This window comes from Copidosoma floridanum, unplaced genomic scaffold, assembly GCF_036245765.1.
Source record: "Copidosoma floridanum isolate Cflo_tuat_1 unplaced genomic scaffold, Cflo_Japanese_pri ptg000006l, whole genome shotgun sequence".
NCBI classification, from domain to species: Eukaryota; Metazoa; Arthropoda; class Insecta; order Hymenoptera; family Encyrtidae; genus Copidosoma; species Copidosoma floridanum.
In genome coordinates this window covers 26,113,376-26,129,376 of record NW_028321883.1, presented here as the reverse complement: position 1 = coordinate 26,129,376, position 16,001 = coordinate 26,113,376, and the positions used below count along the sequence as shown (strand labels likewise).

General features: G+C 42.7%; 1 protein-coding gene across 1 annotated transcript in view; it reads left to right on the top strand.

Annotated features, from left to right (window-relative positions):
• Mical (Molecule interacting with CasL) overlaps positions 1-16,001 on the top strand; it is a 62,569-nt gene that overhangs the window by 10,406 nt on the left and 36,162 nt on the right. The window contains exon 2 of the mRNA XM_089598589.1: positions 15,053-15,086. The gene's annotated coding sequence lies outside the window, so the exon portion shown is untranslated. The remainder of the gene's footprint in view (positions 1-15,052; positions 15,087-16,001) is intronic.

Below are 16,001 nucleotides of genomic sequence, written 5' to 3'. Positions count from 1 at the left end.
TGCCTACTTGTCTATTTCTCTAGAGGAGAGACAATGGGTGCAGGCGGCGGTGATTGTCGGTGTATAGGTACCCGATGTTGGAAAAACACGTATCGTTTTCTTTCCGGGAAATTTCAGTCGAAGCGTGAAATATCATCATCTCGTTCAACCACCAGAGGAAATGGTTCGCATTAGTCATGCACTGAAACACAAAAGACTATATACCTACCCGAGATTTTATTGGTAAAAACGATAAACAGGTGTCGAGTGCCTTGATTGCTTGTATTGACACTCCGATGGAGTCGCGTGACATTATGTCTTTATACATCTATGTGCACACGCACGAGATTTTTTCTTTTTTTTGCTCTCCTGCGTCTTTATTGACCTCATCGACTACTTGACGCTCCGTGTATATACACGGTGATTGCACTCGTCATCTTAATCGCGATGAAGTATTGCGATTCGTCTCAGCCCAAGGAAACGTGGGCGTTGCGTACTTGATGCTTCGTTTTTTTGTTTTGTTTTTGTATTTTCTTCTCGCAAAGCAACAAAGTGACAAGTTCAATCTAAGAAGCATGTTTTTTTATCAAAGTCGCGACTACAACAGAGCTTCACTAAATAAATTTTTCCATCAGATCGGGTCACCCGAGGTACAACGAAACAGATCGTGGCGGAAGGTACATACTTAATAAGTATATACACATTTGAAAATAAGCTCATCAATCTGCAGGTGTACATATATACATAGCCGTCTTTAACTAAAACACCTCTCCAATCTCATCGTCCCGTGTCAACATCGTCATTGTATACCATTAAAATATCATTATTATTATTATTATTATTGTTATTATTATTATTATATGGATGCATATACATATGAACGAAATACTTGCTGGATACCATCGTTCACTCAAAGGGCACATACACGTCAGTCACGGAAACGCTGACCATGCCCGTACACTACGTATATGTAATAACCTTGAGAGCGGTAAAAAAAAAAAAAAAAAAAAAGAAAAAAAAAAGTGAGAGACTTCCGGCTCGCCGAGACTCCTTTATAATGGGTGTACACGGGATGATTCACGCTCGCGATTCTGTACCGCTGCCGTTCGACTTGTATAGTATAAAGATTGCTCGATGAGCGTTGAAATGCGGACGGTGTATATACGTGAGCGTACACGTACACCAAGAGGCTGAATAAATCCCTATCCTTTCCCCCCGTGTGATTATACATTATTTTTCAAGCTCGAGATGGGGAGCTTGATCGTATGGTCCGTGTATATTATACTCACGTATAGGTATCCGGCACACGACTGCTGTAAGCTACCTATACATAAGACACGAGAGCTTTTCTCTTATTTTCTTTTTTTTTTCTTTCTCGTTTGATATCACCCATTGTAACTATACAGGTGCTATCCTCTCTTTGCAGGATTTTGCGCAATTGTGTATTTTTAATCCACGCCCGAAAGGCAGTCGTTACGTAACGTTGTTCCACTAGTATACCCGGAACGGTCCAAATTCACGCAGAGTCCACCATCCACGATACCGATCGCGACTCGTTTGGGGGCGGGGGTTCAAACGCCCCCTACGCAATATGCCCTTCGCTTCATCCACATCTGCATCTATACGTGTATGTATTAACAACACGAGAGAGTTGGCGTATACCAACATGGGGCCCTTCTGTTGTGTACTTGTAATATGTGCACGCGGTGCGCCTCGATTGGTCCGATTCATCCCCCGACCGGGTTGTTCTCCCTTGTGCTCTCGCTTCTCGATGCATGAACGCACGTGTGACGGACAGCTGAAAAACTTCCAGGACCGAGAATACCTACTATATATTATGTGGTGGTTGCGTACGTATACGCTTATATACGTACAGCGAGAATATATTAGTATACGCATGTAGGGACAAAAGGTCCAGAGCTCCGAATGTACAACGCGAGCGACGTGTGTGCGATGCCGACACGTGTATATACATACGTAGGTATACATAAATATACTCTCGTAGTCGTGATGAGAGGGTGAGGATGGACTCTCGAACGAGCCCGAACAGCAGTGAAAGTGCTCGGAGAACCATCATCCTCCTTCTCTTTTAAACTGTCTGTTAGAGGTTGTTGTACACCCACATATAAGTATATACCTACTTGTGTATGTACGTTAATTGGAGAAGATTGCGTAAGAGAGGGAGGGATGAGGAAGAGAACATGATATTACATCTCTCTAGTGTACCCGTACAATCTTTTTCTTTCTTTTTTTTCTTGCTTCAATGGGGGGGGGGGAAGATATAGAGATAAAGAGAGGGAATTGCTCAACTTTGGTGGCACAGGTTGTTTTGTCAAAATCCCACACTACGCGCACTGGGAGATATGCATTAGTTGCAGGTATATGCATGACCGAAGAGTGGCCCAACTTGAAACGCCGTTGGACAAAAAACTGTAGCGGCCGCAGGCAGCATCCAAACAAGCCCATACGTTCGGGTCTTTTTCGCTGTGCTCTCCATATTTTCTTCATCCCTTTGCTACTCCGGAAACGAGTGGCCATCTGCTGCGTATACCACAAACACTCTCCAGGACCAAGCTGTGTATCCTATACTATCCCTCTCGGTCTTCTCTGTACATCATTGTGATTGTCACCAAAGTCTCGGACAAGACGAGGCATCTCGTTGTCCCTCTTCTTCTCTTGTCGCGGTGTAAAGTGGAACTTTGCAAAGCTTTTCGATCGGCATCGGCAACTTTTTTTTATTTTTAGCCGCTCTCCGCAGACACTCGGTTCGACCGAGTGGGTATACACACACTGCACAGCTCGAGAGAGAGTATGGTATATTTTAAGATCTCTCTATATATCTCGAGAGAGAGAGAGAGAGAGAGAGACAGAGACAGAGTGAATTTCTTTTCCAACTCCCAAGTCCCCTTCAGCCAAATGTTTAGAGGGTCTCTCTCTCTGCTCCCTCTTTTTTTTTTCCATGCGTTGTATACGGTTATGGGTTGTCAAATTAAAACTCGATCGATCAGAGAAGGGGCTTCATACGGCTGTAACATCCCCCGAGTCTGTACGCGCGAGGGTGTATTTGCTATTTACGGATAGCCGCATCGCCCGTATCTTCGTGTACTTGTACAATCGACCCTCCGAATAGCTCCTTTATACGATTTTTTCACCCCGTATCGTCTCGAGGATAACATGGGTGTATAGGTACAAACACTTTATATACTGCCAAGGACCGTTAGCCGCATCAGGTTTTTCCGTTTAAGTTACATCCAAGATGTCTTTGACTTTGACTTTGATTTTATCAGTGATACCCACATTATTTGACTTCTCTCTTCCTCGGAGTCGGAGACGGAGCTTGTTACTGCTCTCGGCATCTTCCAAGGATTTTCGAGTCTGGGGGCTGATAAAAGTGCGTCTTTCTTCGATGAGTATTTGACGAGCTTCGATTGAGCTTTACGTGGGTAACTATATATATACCGAGTTATTCAGATGACATTGTTATTATCAGAAAGGATATCAACGGCAAGATGATGCATCGATCGGTTGCAAAGGTGCTTTTGGGATCGATAGTTTTTCTATACAATATATAAAAAATCGGTCGGTCACTCGAGATGAACGTAACTTTTCGTCGAGATAGCTCTGCTCGATTGAGATTTTTTCAATGCTTGCGCTGAAAGTTTAACGATGCCCGACAAAACGAGGACATCGTTAATCGTCGTTTCCGCGAAACCACCACAACACCCGTATGTATACATTCATCAGCCGGCAGTAAAAATAGTCAAAGCAGAACAGGAGCGCGGGTCTCGTCGCGCGCTAAATCCGCGACCGCGAGGCCCCGCTTTTTTGTCTTCCGCGTGGAACACAACGTTCCGTCGTTCCCGAAAGCCGTTGCTCGCCCCTTCCGAACCAGAAAACGCGCGCTCGCCCACTTTCGCTTCTATTATTAGTTACCTTATCCACCCCCCTCCCCCCTGTAAGCTCCCAACGTATGTAGCAGATTTACGGGTTTGTCCGAAGCCGCCTGTTTCTTTATTTCTCTCCCTCTCTCTCGAAAAGTTCTCTGTCTTTTACGTCCCGCGCGAGTTCCCGTTTCGCGGTCCTTTTTATAAGTTGCCCCGATTTCCTCTACTTGGTTGCGTCCGTGTTTACGTGTAATATTAGCCACCCGCTTCATTTTCTTCTTCTTTTTTTTTTCCCCCACAAAAGCACACGCGCCAACGTGACAATATTACAAACTCCCGACAAATAATGGCCACGATGAATCTCTTGAAAAAAAAAGTGTTACTCTTGTACGAGTACATCACGCACGCAGTGGCAATGCATTCCCAAGGTAAAAACAGCCGTATGGGAACAAAAAAAAAAAAAAACGAGTTTCTTCAACATGTGCGCTTCGGCGAGTTATTTTTTTTCCAAGCCCCCCACCGTGTACGATCGATGATGGCGGGATGATATTATCCGCGGCCGGCGATTCAATCGTCCGAGTTCATTGGAGATCGTCGTCGTATGTGACATTGTTTTTTTTTTTTTTTTTTTTCTCTCGAGCAATCAACCGCGCAAAATAGTAGTATGCTTTTGTAAGTGACGAATAATTGCATCGCTTCCTAATTGAATCGGAATGGAGAGTGACGATGATGTTTATGTGTAATCAAATCGACGGCGCAACTACATACATCAAACAACTCAAGCTTCAATTGGTCATTAACGCGCCGATGGAGCGGAAAAAGAGGCCGTCGATGAGTCCGAGTCTTATACTGCTCGCGACGTGCGATCTGATTCAATATAGCAACCGCCTCCGATCGATTTTTCTCAATTATATACACGTGCAAATTTCGTTACGTATACACACGGCGCCTTTCGTTTAACGGACACGTGTGTGTATACACATATACACAAAGTCACCCTCCGGGCTTCCGTAATCGATGAGCCGATGAGCGTCATTACTTTTATTGGATGACCAGCACAGGCGGGTTACATGTTCGCAGTGCCATACACATGGTGCCGGAGGGTAATTCAAATTTGCACAAATTCCCAAAAATTTGTATGAGTATATATTATAAGCACGTTGCACATTTATTTCCTCTTTGGGCCTCTTTGCGCCAACCCACGCGGATGAGTTAAACTAGACACGGGAAGATAAGCCCAACCTTGACTTTTCGAGGATCCTGCCGATGGATTTACAAGACCCTGCATCATCGTCTGGCAGCTATAATCATCGCACGAGCTCTACACGAAATAAAACTACACCCAGCACATCCTTACCAGCGACGCGTCTTCATTTATAACGAGGTACGAGTCGCGATCGCTAAAATTGACCTATTGCTCGAACAATTATCATTCCTTGTTCCAAAAACATTTCCCCCAAACCGCACCCCCTCCAATCGGCTCCCAAAACGCGATACCCACGATCGATCGCTTGGACGAATATCTCGAGAACGGCACCCTCTGTACTGTGTACGTGTACCTATGCACAAGCGAAGCATCGGCCTGTCTATCGATCCAAACGCGTATAGGTGTATTAGGAGCTGCAGCAGCTGCACGAGGGAGTTGGCTCTTCTGCGGGAGAAGACGTAGAGCGACGTGGTACGCGATGAGCGCGCAATTACCGTGATGCGCTGCCATACATATATATACGCGAGCCGTATAATCTTTGCTCTTTTTTTTTGCTTTTACGTAGCGATATGGCCGCTTTGCATTATCCGCAGAGGTCGATGGCTTTTCTTTCGGAGCAGCGAGCCTTCGGAGTTGGAAGTCCTCGCCACCGCAGTCACGTGCACCTTTTTTTGTTTTCTCTCTCGGAAACTTTTACGTCAGAATTCATATTTTTCACGTCTCCTCTCGCAGGCTGCACGTGAGAATTATCTCGTCAAACTTTTCGAATTAAAATCACGGTACGTACATACATGCATATATATATATATACGTGCATTGTATAATGTTACAGTCTCGCGTGTGCGGGAACAATCAAGTTTTTAAATTGCTTTGACCCCCCCCCCCACGGCTGCGAAAAACTACCCGTGTGTACTTGAATACCTGTACACGTTATGAAAAACAGTTAAAGCGAATGAAGCGAGGAAAACTAAAACCTCGACGGCAAATCGTTGTTGGAGGCAAAAATAAAATCATCTACGAACAAAAGTATATGTATATTTCTCGCATCGGCGATACATCCAATATTCATCGGGTGGTCGAATGACTCACATGTATATAATATGATATTGCGATGTGCGCACGAGAGCGTATATATATACTTTTAAGCCGCGCAGCATCGCATGATTAGCAATTATCGTTTATTACCGTAGGTATATATAATGAGAAATTAAAATTTCATCGCTACGGACCCGCGGTGTCCTCATGTATATATGTAGGTATACTCGTGAATTTAGACACTCGCATCATCAATGTTTTTTTTTTTTTTTTTTCAAAGACACCGTACATCTCGTTTCCTTTCAAGTTTCACTTAAAAACAAGGATGTTTACGTAAATATAGCCTTAATCGCTCCTCCCCTGCGAAGCGAACGATCCCTCCGCCGAACACCCGGAGTCATTGTACCTGTCCATAGCGACTGTTTTGCTTTGGCATTAGACATAATATTATGTACATAATGAGCCCAGTAACATTTGTAACAGAGAAACCTCGGTGCCTCTTCGAGAAACGCATCAGGGTATAATGTACTTACAAAGAGCTCCTCGCAAGCAAACAAGAATAAGAGAAGAGCTCGTGGAGACACACAACGTAACGGACTCTGAAGGAAATACACGGCATACATGCACATATAGGCGTTACGTAAGGGCATAGTGCAGGCCAAGGTTCGTCCCGAGCGCTCTACGTGCATGTCGGAGAAAGAGCGAGACGGAGAGAGATAATTTACTCGTTGCCGTAACGCCTGACGCGACGTTTGGTTAAATAGCCTTTCTCTCTTTTTCCTCCGGTCTGTGTCTCGTTTGTATGCACATTAGAAATCACTGGATGCAATATGCAGCCATCTTTCATGACCTTTTTTTTTTTTTTTTTTTTTTTCTTTTTTAAGTATCTCCCTTTTCGGTACAGGTGTAGATGTCCTCGCCTTTGGCACTTGTTTTATGGCGATATGCTTACCGATCTCCTCTTCTTGCACTGATGGTTTGATGTACTACGAATCGAGCGTAGAACTGTTTTTTTTTCCTCCCATATATGATACCGAGCTTCGTCCTACACAGTCTCTAAAATCTTTTCACGATTAACAAAGTTAGGTCATTCCATGACTGATGTCTCCTTCCAACATTTTATCATCAGAGTAGAAATGGATTCGTGAAAACTGTAACTATAAACGTACACACGGAGCCTCTATATTTCGCCGAGGAACCCTCGAGGCTCATCGATTCAACAAAGCGAGCCATGTCTGTCGGGCATCACTTGTACGTTGTATACTTCGCAACGTTTCTCATTCGCCGATCATTAGTAGGCGAATCGCCAATTAATCAAACCACCGTCAACTCTGAGTCGCTTACGTCATAACTGTGACAGCCGATAGTTTGTAATGCGAACCGCAACGCGATTCATTAAATCGTATGATATTTAATGTGGCGTGTACACAGAGTGGAACTATGATGGTTTTTTTCGTGTCTAATTGATCCTTCGAACAAAACATCCCAATCAGCGTTACAGAATATCAGATTCCTCGTCCATCGAAATACCTAAAACAATCGCAATCAACGAAATTCAATTGAACTCGATTGAGCTACAATTAGTACCTTGTACATTTACAGCCAAGTACCGATCAACCGAATCGCGGGTCGTATCGGCAGCCAAAGACACGTTCAATCAATGAAAGCGTCGTCGCGCTAATTCACCAACGCCCTTTCGCATCGTCGAGTCCTTTCACGCATCGAAGCTTACCCATATATATGCACATTATTCCAAAGGGTATACAATCACGTTTTGGTATATGCACCTCTTGCGATCATCAGACAACTAAATTCTGTTACCTCGCTCGTAAATATGCGTTCACCCTAATCATCTCGTGTTGCCTTTATTCGAGTTTTACCCATGTATTATTACGTACAATGCGTAGTAAAGTGAAATTGTAATTAGAAAGTGTAAGACATCCGAATGATTATCTTGAACATATTTACCAAACTGAGATCTCGTACATGTATGATTATCTATGATAATAACATAAAAAAGGTGATTTCTACGTACTACCGATACGACGTACCCATTAAAAGTCCTCACGTTGAAACTATATGTACTTTTGATGGGATACTACATGTTTTTTATTGGTTCCGCAATTGTCGCGCTTGTTGGCCGGATAACATGTCATATACAAAAGCCCTACTGTTACTTACCGTGCAACATTTTATCCGGAGAGAAAAAGAAAAAAAAAATAAAGTGTAAGCGTCGCACATCGTCTGTTATACATATGCGCATCACCGGCTGTAGAACCATATAATATATATTATATAGTTTAGTGGAGGCAGCGTTCGTTGACTCTCGTATATACGTATAGGTACACTCTTGAACCGTGTAATGCACATTCATGTTAGGTATACATATATACGTATAATACACGCGCCACATGTTCACATATTATGTGTGTGAGCATATATATGCTGTAACGTAACAAGAGCGGCGAATCTGATGAATTTCCATCGTAACACGGCGTACTTGTATAGAAGGCACGAGGAAGAAAGAGCGCCCAGAGACGACGATAAAGAGCCACGATCGTACACGTGATGATAATACACGCGGCGTTGCGCGTTACGTTTAATTTACCCGCTCGTGCGTGATGCGATCATCGCATCATCCTATACAAGTGTAGGTACTTACTCTTCTTCTCCTCTCGTTGCACCGTAAGTACAAGGACATATATATATATATATACACAGTATACATAACAACGTCGATATGCGATGGGCAACGCGATCGAGTGCTTCTAATTAAGCGGTGCTGCTACTGTTGCGCGATATCTTACCATACACTGCACATGCGAGCTTCCAGATGCACGAGATCTAAATGGTTGGTATGTGGAACAGGAGACCGGAATGCGGTTTTCGTCCGTTTTCTTTTTCTTTTTTTTTTTTTTTTTGCTCCCCCCCCATCATCCTTCTTTGGTTGAGCTTTGCCCATAACACGCGCGAGTGAACGTGTATACAGTTTCACTCGTTAGCAAGGTTTTTTTTTTTGTTCATCCGTCACATGTGGTATATGAATGTTGTTAAATTTTTTTCTGATCTCTTTTGAAAATCCTTACGCGGTGTGCCATTGTAGGTTATTCGTATGATTTTAAAATCCGTTTGTCGTTATCTCCAGTACCATAGAAAAGGATGAATCGTCGTCCATACACTTATATATTATGAAGGCCGTTATCGATGTATAAACAGCTTAACAACGAAGGCGTTAACGATAACGAGTGTAACGCGTTGTACGCGCGCCCGAAGCTCGGAAGCTTCATCCGTAAATACATATGTGTAAACGCGGTGCGCAATGCATGTACTTATGGCTACATCATCAATAATTAAATTTCTCGAAGCTATTTATATCATACCGTCGCCATTGCGTAACGACAAATGCACGGGTATCGGACAAAGAGGTTTTACGTTGTGCGTGTGATACGTCCGAGGCTTTGAAAAATCACGACTTATCTATGAAAATATAATATATATACGTACAGAGGGAATCGGAACTAGAAGTCGAGATTACTTTTACGGGGCCCCTTTCTCCGTAATTCGTTAAAAACAAAACGTTTTTCGTGTTTATTTAGTCGTTGGTTTACAGAATCAATTCATCTGTGTCAATCACGTCCCTAATACTTTCGTCCTGGTTCTTTATTTTTTATTCGTAATCCAACTCGGAACGAAGTTAATACAACCCGATTGATAAGTCATTAAAAGCACTGGAAACAAACTATGATTTGATTCAAAAATTTCAGTCAAGCCGGAAGTTGGAGTAAAATTTTTCTTCAAACTTAATTGATACAAGGGTTGTTTATTGCTTTTGAAATGAGTGTTGCCATTGAAAAAAAAAAAAGGAGAAGCGAAAAAACAAAGATCTCCACGTCAATTTCCTCCTCATTTGTAATATTTTTCTAGGATTTTGACATGTGTACGTACTTATACGTGCGGGTGAAAGAAGCGCGTATACATACAAATATACAACCTATATGCAATGCATGGACATGCGTACAATACGCGTATACGTCGAGTTTGCACCCCCTTTATTCGAAGAGCAATCGATACGTGATGTGTACACACAACGACGCACATCACAGAAAGAGAGAGACGCTATACTGCAGTGCAAGTATCTTCTCATAGCTCCTCTGCCTGCACCGTAAATATATCTCCTCATCCGAAAGGAATTCGCATGGCTGACGATGACCGCCTGGAAGGGGCACTGTTACTATAAAATATACTATAAAGATTTGTATGTACAACTCCTTTGCATTGTCACATTGCCACAATAACTGCTGTTTTTCCATCAAAAAATCTCGTTCTCCGCATTAGAAGTGACCTTTCTACTTGTCACCCAATTGCTATAATTTTCAAAATGGCATCTGAAAAAAATCACTGTATACATTTGTACCAAACGGCAAACCACGTACAGGGAGAGCCTCTTTTATAGGCGGCAACTATATCACCCGATCACCACATAAAACATCCCGCACAAGTACAAGTACACAGTGCGTGACCATACCTATATACACACGCGACTTTCCTTGCACAGCCTCTCGTTATAAATCCCCACCAATTGCACGGTAAATATTCGCGAAATCTCGCATAATGGGGTAAAGGGAACTGTATATAGGAGAAGAAAAGGGACTCGTGTAATGAAGCGAGCCAAAACTCGTAAAGGGGAGAACTATATTTTCGAGGGCCGCACGTATACATTTCTCGCCAGCCAGTAGGAGCGAACTTTTTTTCATCCCCCTTTCCCGGGGGGGCGAGCAAGTGTCATGTATAGCTGCACGCACATTTTACAGCTCATACGTGTATTTATGTACTTATACAGGCCATCAGGACCAGCCGGCGCCGCAAACGCAGGACCTTCCTTTGTCTCCTGGTGAAGGCGCGACTGACGTCAGCTCGTATACGCCGGTGTCACACGTATACTTACCGAGTCATCGGCTCTTCGATAAGGAATTCCAATCGGTGTGTGTGCGCGTGCGTGTGTACGGCTATTATGTGCAGAGTCGAGAGACTACCGCCTTGCATTGATTATTATTATTATTATACACGTAGGTTTTTCTCGTTTTCTTCTCTTTATTTTCCTGGCACCGATCGTTACCGCGAAAGCGCTCCATTTTTTTTCTTTCATCGTTTCATTCGGATGAACCCAGCGTGCGCTAATGACGATAGGGACATTTTATAACAAATTCCCCCTCCATTGGACTATTCTTTCCGTAGGCACTTTGAATGAAAGTTTTTTTTCTTAGTAAGGCAATGTTACGAGTGCTTGGACTATATAGTCCGCGGTAAAATAAATAAAAAAATTAACCGATGCTCGAGCTTGCGATGAGGATTCACGATTTTTCATATACCGAACGCACCAATAACGGTGCATCGATGAGAACAAATTAATGTATTTTATATTCCTAGAAAAAACTTGTACAGTCCATCGCGTACAGCCGATAAAGTTTTATTATATATATTACATACCCGCGTGCATGTATATTTATATAGCAACAGCTAATTACGTCCGCGGGTCAAATACATGCCTGTACCCCGAGTAACAAGGTATACCTCGTTAAATTCACGCGTAATCCTGTGTAATTAAGGTGAGCATCTATAAGACTCGCCTATGAGGCAAGGCAACGACAACACCATCAGAAAATGCGCTTGATCGACCACATCAACTTGCGGTGTACAAGTGAATAGAGACGGTTCGTGTCGATAATTAGATACGTCGAGTTACTTTGCGTCCATGCATATATTTATATACGTAAAGTATAATATAGGTTTCGTGCCGCAGACCGTATGGTTTTATATTCTCAAATGTTTACTTAATTTTTCACGCAAAACACGCTCGTTTACATATATAATATGATTGTGCATTGTGTGCGTGTCTGACCTCGTCGCACGCAAACAAGTACACACACACACACACACACACAAATTTATAAAATTGTCGTGTCGGCATTGTTGTTGGCCATTGTAACGTTGTTCGTCTACTCGATGAGTTTCACATGATCACTTGCCAGGCTCGTTGCACGCGGGATCCATAGATAAAAATATACTCAAGTCAGAAAAGAGAGGAGAGCGCAAAATCACCATTCGCGTCACTTTCGTAATCATCAAATTTTAACGATTGCAAAAAAATAACATCTCAAGATTGAGGGCTCGAACGTTGAAGCAGGAAAGAAAATAAAATTCCATGTCAATAAAAAAAAAAAAAAATAATAATTGAGCGACCTTTGATTATTTGCATACATATAGACGTAAAAAGAGGCAATCGAGCCGAACACGAAAACTCCCTTTTCCGAGATACTTACCTGCTTATAACATTCTCGGCATCGATCCACAAATTCCACTTCCACATACACGATACACCATCTACTCGATTCACGTATATGTTTATGTATGTTGTAGACAACGGCGCCGGTTCTCCTTCTGTCGCGCATCGATTCCACTTATTCCCAGGAAAGACGAATCAATTTCCCCTCCCCCCGCTCTTATTGCTCTGTATCAAAGTCCAAGGTCTCGTGACAACAGGAAAGCATTTTACAATAGGAAATTGCTCTCGCATCTAGCTGGCTTTGATTTTCTCTGCGTCATATAAAAGTTTTTTTACTTGCCGATTTTTCACGCAAGGTGACTGTGCCCAAACAAACAAACGGTGACCACGTAGCATTTTTTTTTTTTTTTTTTTTCCTGGAAAAAAGTAAGATTTGCCAGTTTGATCGATTTACGAATGGCAGCCGGGAACTATGGGAAGGCAAAAATAGACTGCGAAAAGGCACGTCGACCGCGCCGTCATTGATTATTCGTTCGCGATGTGTATACATGACAAAACGACATGGAGGGAGGAAAAAAAAAAAAAATTCTGCAAATGACGAGCTCGAAAACGTTATCGTGGGGCATACACCTAAGCTACCTACGCGCGTGTACCTAACAATTATCATAAGCCTTACATCGACACATTATGGTACAGAACACGATTTTTCGCGCTCCCCTGCGGCTCTCCGCGAGCCGTTTCACTTTTGCCGAGCAAAACCTACAGGTATATAGACACGAAATCCCGTATCTCCCCCTTACTCGGTACACACCATACATAAAAGCTCTGGTTCTTCTTCTTCGCAAACAAGCCGGTCTTTTCAGCCGGTGTGTGTACACTGGTTTTTCTCGAACAAGAGCCCCCATTGAGTGGCCGGGGCGCGGAAAAACCAGTGCATTCATTAGGAAATCCGATGACGAGGCCCCGAATGTTCACCCGAGATTAGCGGCTCTCGAGAGGGAAAATTAATGGACTGGAAGTGCTTTAGCGCCCGCAACGGCTTCATAATTTACCACCGGCGGAGACCTTTTTCAATCTTGCTTCTTGCCCTTGCTCTCGCGAGTACGCTCCACGCGGGGGTTGTTCAATTAATCGGCTCACGGCAGAGCAAACGCATGGTAAACGCTGTTCTTTTTTTTTTTTTTTTTTTTTTTTTTTTTTTTCGTGCATCTATCGAATAATGGGTGCGATCGTCAGAGATAATAATCTAAAGAGCCAAAGTACCCTCGCGAGTCAACGACCCGAGCGACCGAAAAACGCGTTGCAGGTTTTCTCCATCTCATCCCCGAATAATAAAATTTCTGGTAATTATAAGAAAATGCAAACAACACTATCGCGTTAAAAAAAACAAAAAAAAAAAAAAAATACCTTAGAGAGAGGAAGGCACTATTATTATTAACACTACAAATACCGTGAACCGGACGTCGTACGGTGTACTCGTACAGAGTCCGTTCGAGACGGACAAATGGCACTTTTCCGCAAGTGCATAATGTACATAAGCGCGTGTGTGTAACATGTATATATATATACGCACACACGCACGTGTCGCGAGCCCATTACGGGCTTATCGTGCGAACCAACAATTGCTCCTCCAGTTTCTCCCCCATTGTTCGGGTCGGTGGGTGTTGTTGAGTTAGTTGATGCTTTTTAATTGGGACGTTTACGTAATAAAACGGAGAGTGGAGTGGAGAAGAGGGAAAAATATGAGCTTATAAGTTTTGACCCACCGAGTGTCGTTTTATTTGTTTTTCAAGGATAAAACGTACATGAAGTTTCAATGATGCAGCGACGTTGATACTTTTCAAATGTTAAAAAATTACTAAAGTTGCTGCCGGCATGTGTAGCATAGTCGGTAAAATAACATTATGTAATTTATTTCGAGCCGATGATGACGGGAGTTCAAATATCATGGCCAAGAAGTGAAGGAAACGAAACACTTTCACTCGCTTCTACTTGAGAATTATTGACACTAATAATAATTGAAACACAACAATTGACAGATACTTAACAAATTGCAATAATTTTTTTTTTTTTTTTTAAATCAACCTGACTTACAAAAACTTAGCGTACGTGTACTGATGCACCATCAACTACATGCCGGATTTCGTGTCGCTTATTTCGAATAAAAACTATTAACTTTGCTCTCATAATTTTTTCTGCAACCAATGCATATATAGGTAGGTCTACTACCTCTTGCATAAACTATCTCCTCAGAAGTGTGTCAATAATCATCATCAGGCGCGGCCTGGAACTTACGTTTTTCCCGATGGAAAGTACTGCACGTATATAATTGTTTTATCGTTTTCAATGGCCAGGCACTGCGTTTTTTGCTCACCTCCTCTTATCTGTGCATCTTTACGCTTATTAAAGTCAAGAGAAAAATTCCCCCTGCGATATGCTGTACCGAAGTGGTATAGAATAAGTAGAGCGAGATGTCTGCGTTAGTTTATTCCACCAAGAATAAAAAAAAAAAAAGAAAAAAAAAGAAGGTTTTAAACATTTATACTATGGCGAGTTAGAAAGCCGAGGGAATTTGTAATTGAAAATAAATATACGTACAATCATACTTGTTGCAAATACCATTACAATCGATGAGTAATCGTTTTCTTTTTTGCTTTGTTTCAGGTTAATTCCATTGGTTGTCCTACAAAACAAATTTGTAAGTTTTATTATTTTTTTTTGTAATCAAATTACTCGCATCTGATTTTCGATAATTTGTGCGTAAAGGCTGCCTCGAAAATTTAAAAAATCTCCCTTTTTTTACCGGTACTATGAGCAAAACCATAAAACACGGAGCAAAGACACCGTAAATTTAAGCAAACGGCTCGTTTTCCACAACAAAATTTAACTCGAAAAGGCGTCATAATTTGCGCGCATTAAAAAAGGAGAGAAAAGAAAGCCGAGCCCAGTAGAGGAGGGGACGAAAATTAATGGCTCGTGCCATCGCTCGGCTCATAAATCCCCGGCAATTAGCGGCTCTCTTGCGGAGTCGAAGCTTCGGAAGCAGCAGCGGATACACCAAGGTATAATAGACGCGATCGAGTCTACCGTCTAGCGGTGAATCGATGATACCACCTATATGCTCATTATACATACAACCGCTATCTGCAAATAGCGCGTGCACCTGAAGGGTACGATGTAAAGGGAGCTTGTGTGTTACCTTTTGGTAAAATCAATTAACCTCCCACCGTTTCGATGGTCTTGTAAATCAGTTTGGCGAAATATATTCTGGTGGGGGCGCCGAGGCCCACTTTGGGAATCGTTCGATACGATATACGATCCTCGAGGCAATAAAAAGCGAGCGATTTAACGCGCGATCGATCCTCCGGTCGTCCGTCAACCCTCGACGCAAGTGTATAAATATATTATATACTCTCGAGAGCACGTGCAACCCAAATCCTCGTTGGCTCGATTTTTAACTCTGCGCGCGGACGCACTCCGTCTTCCTGCCGCGAAAATGGGGCTTGGAAGAGAGAGAGTAAGCGCTTAAAAATCGGTCCCACGGTGGGGCTTTTTTACACCGTAACGTATATAGGTGCTGTGTACACACGGTGGCAAGGTCGGGGCCGGGTGT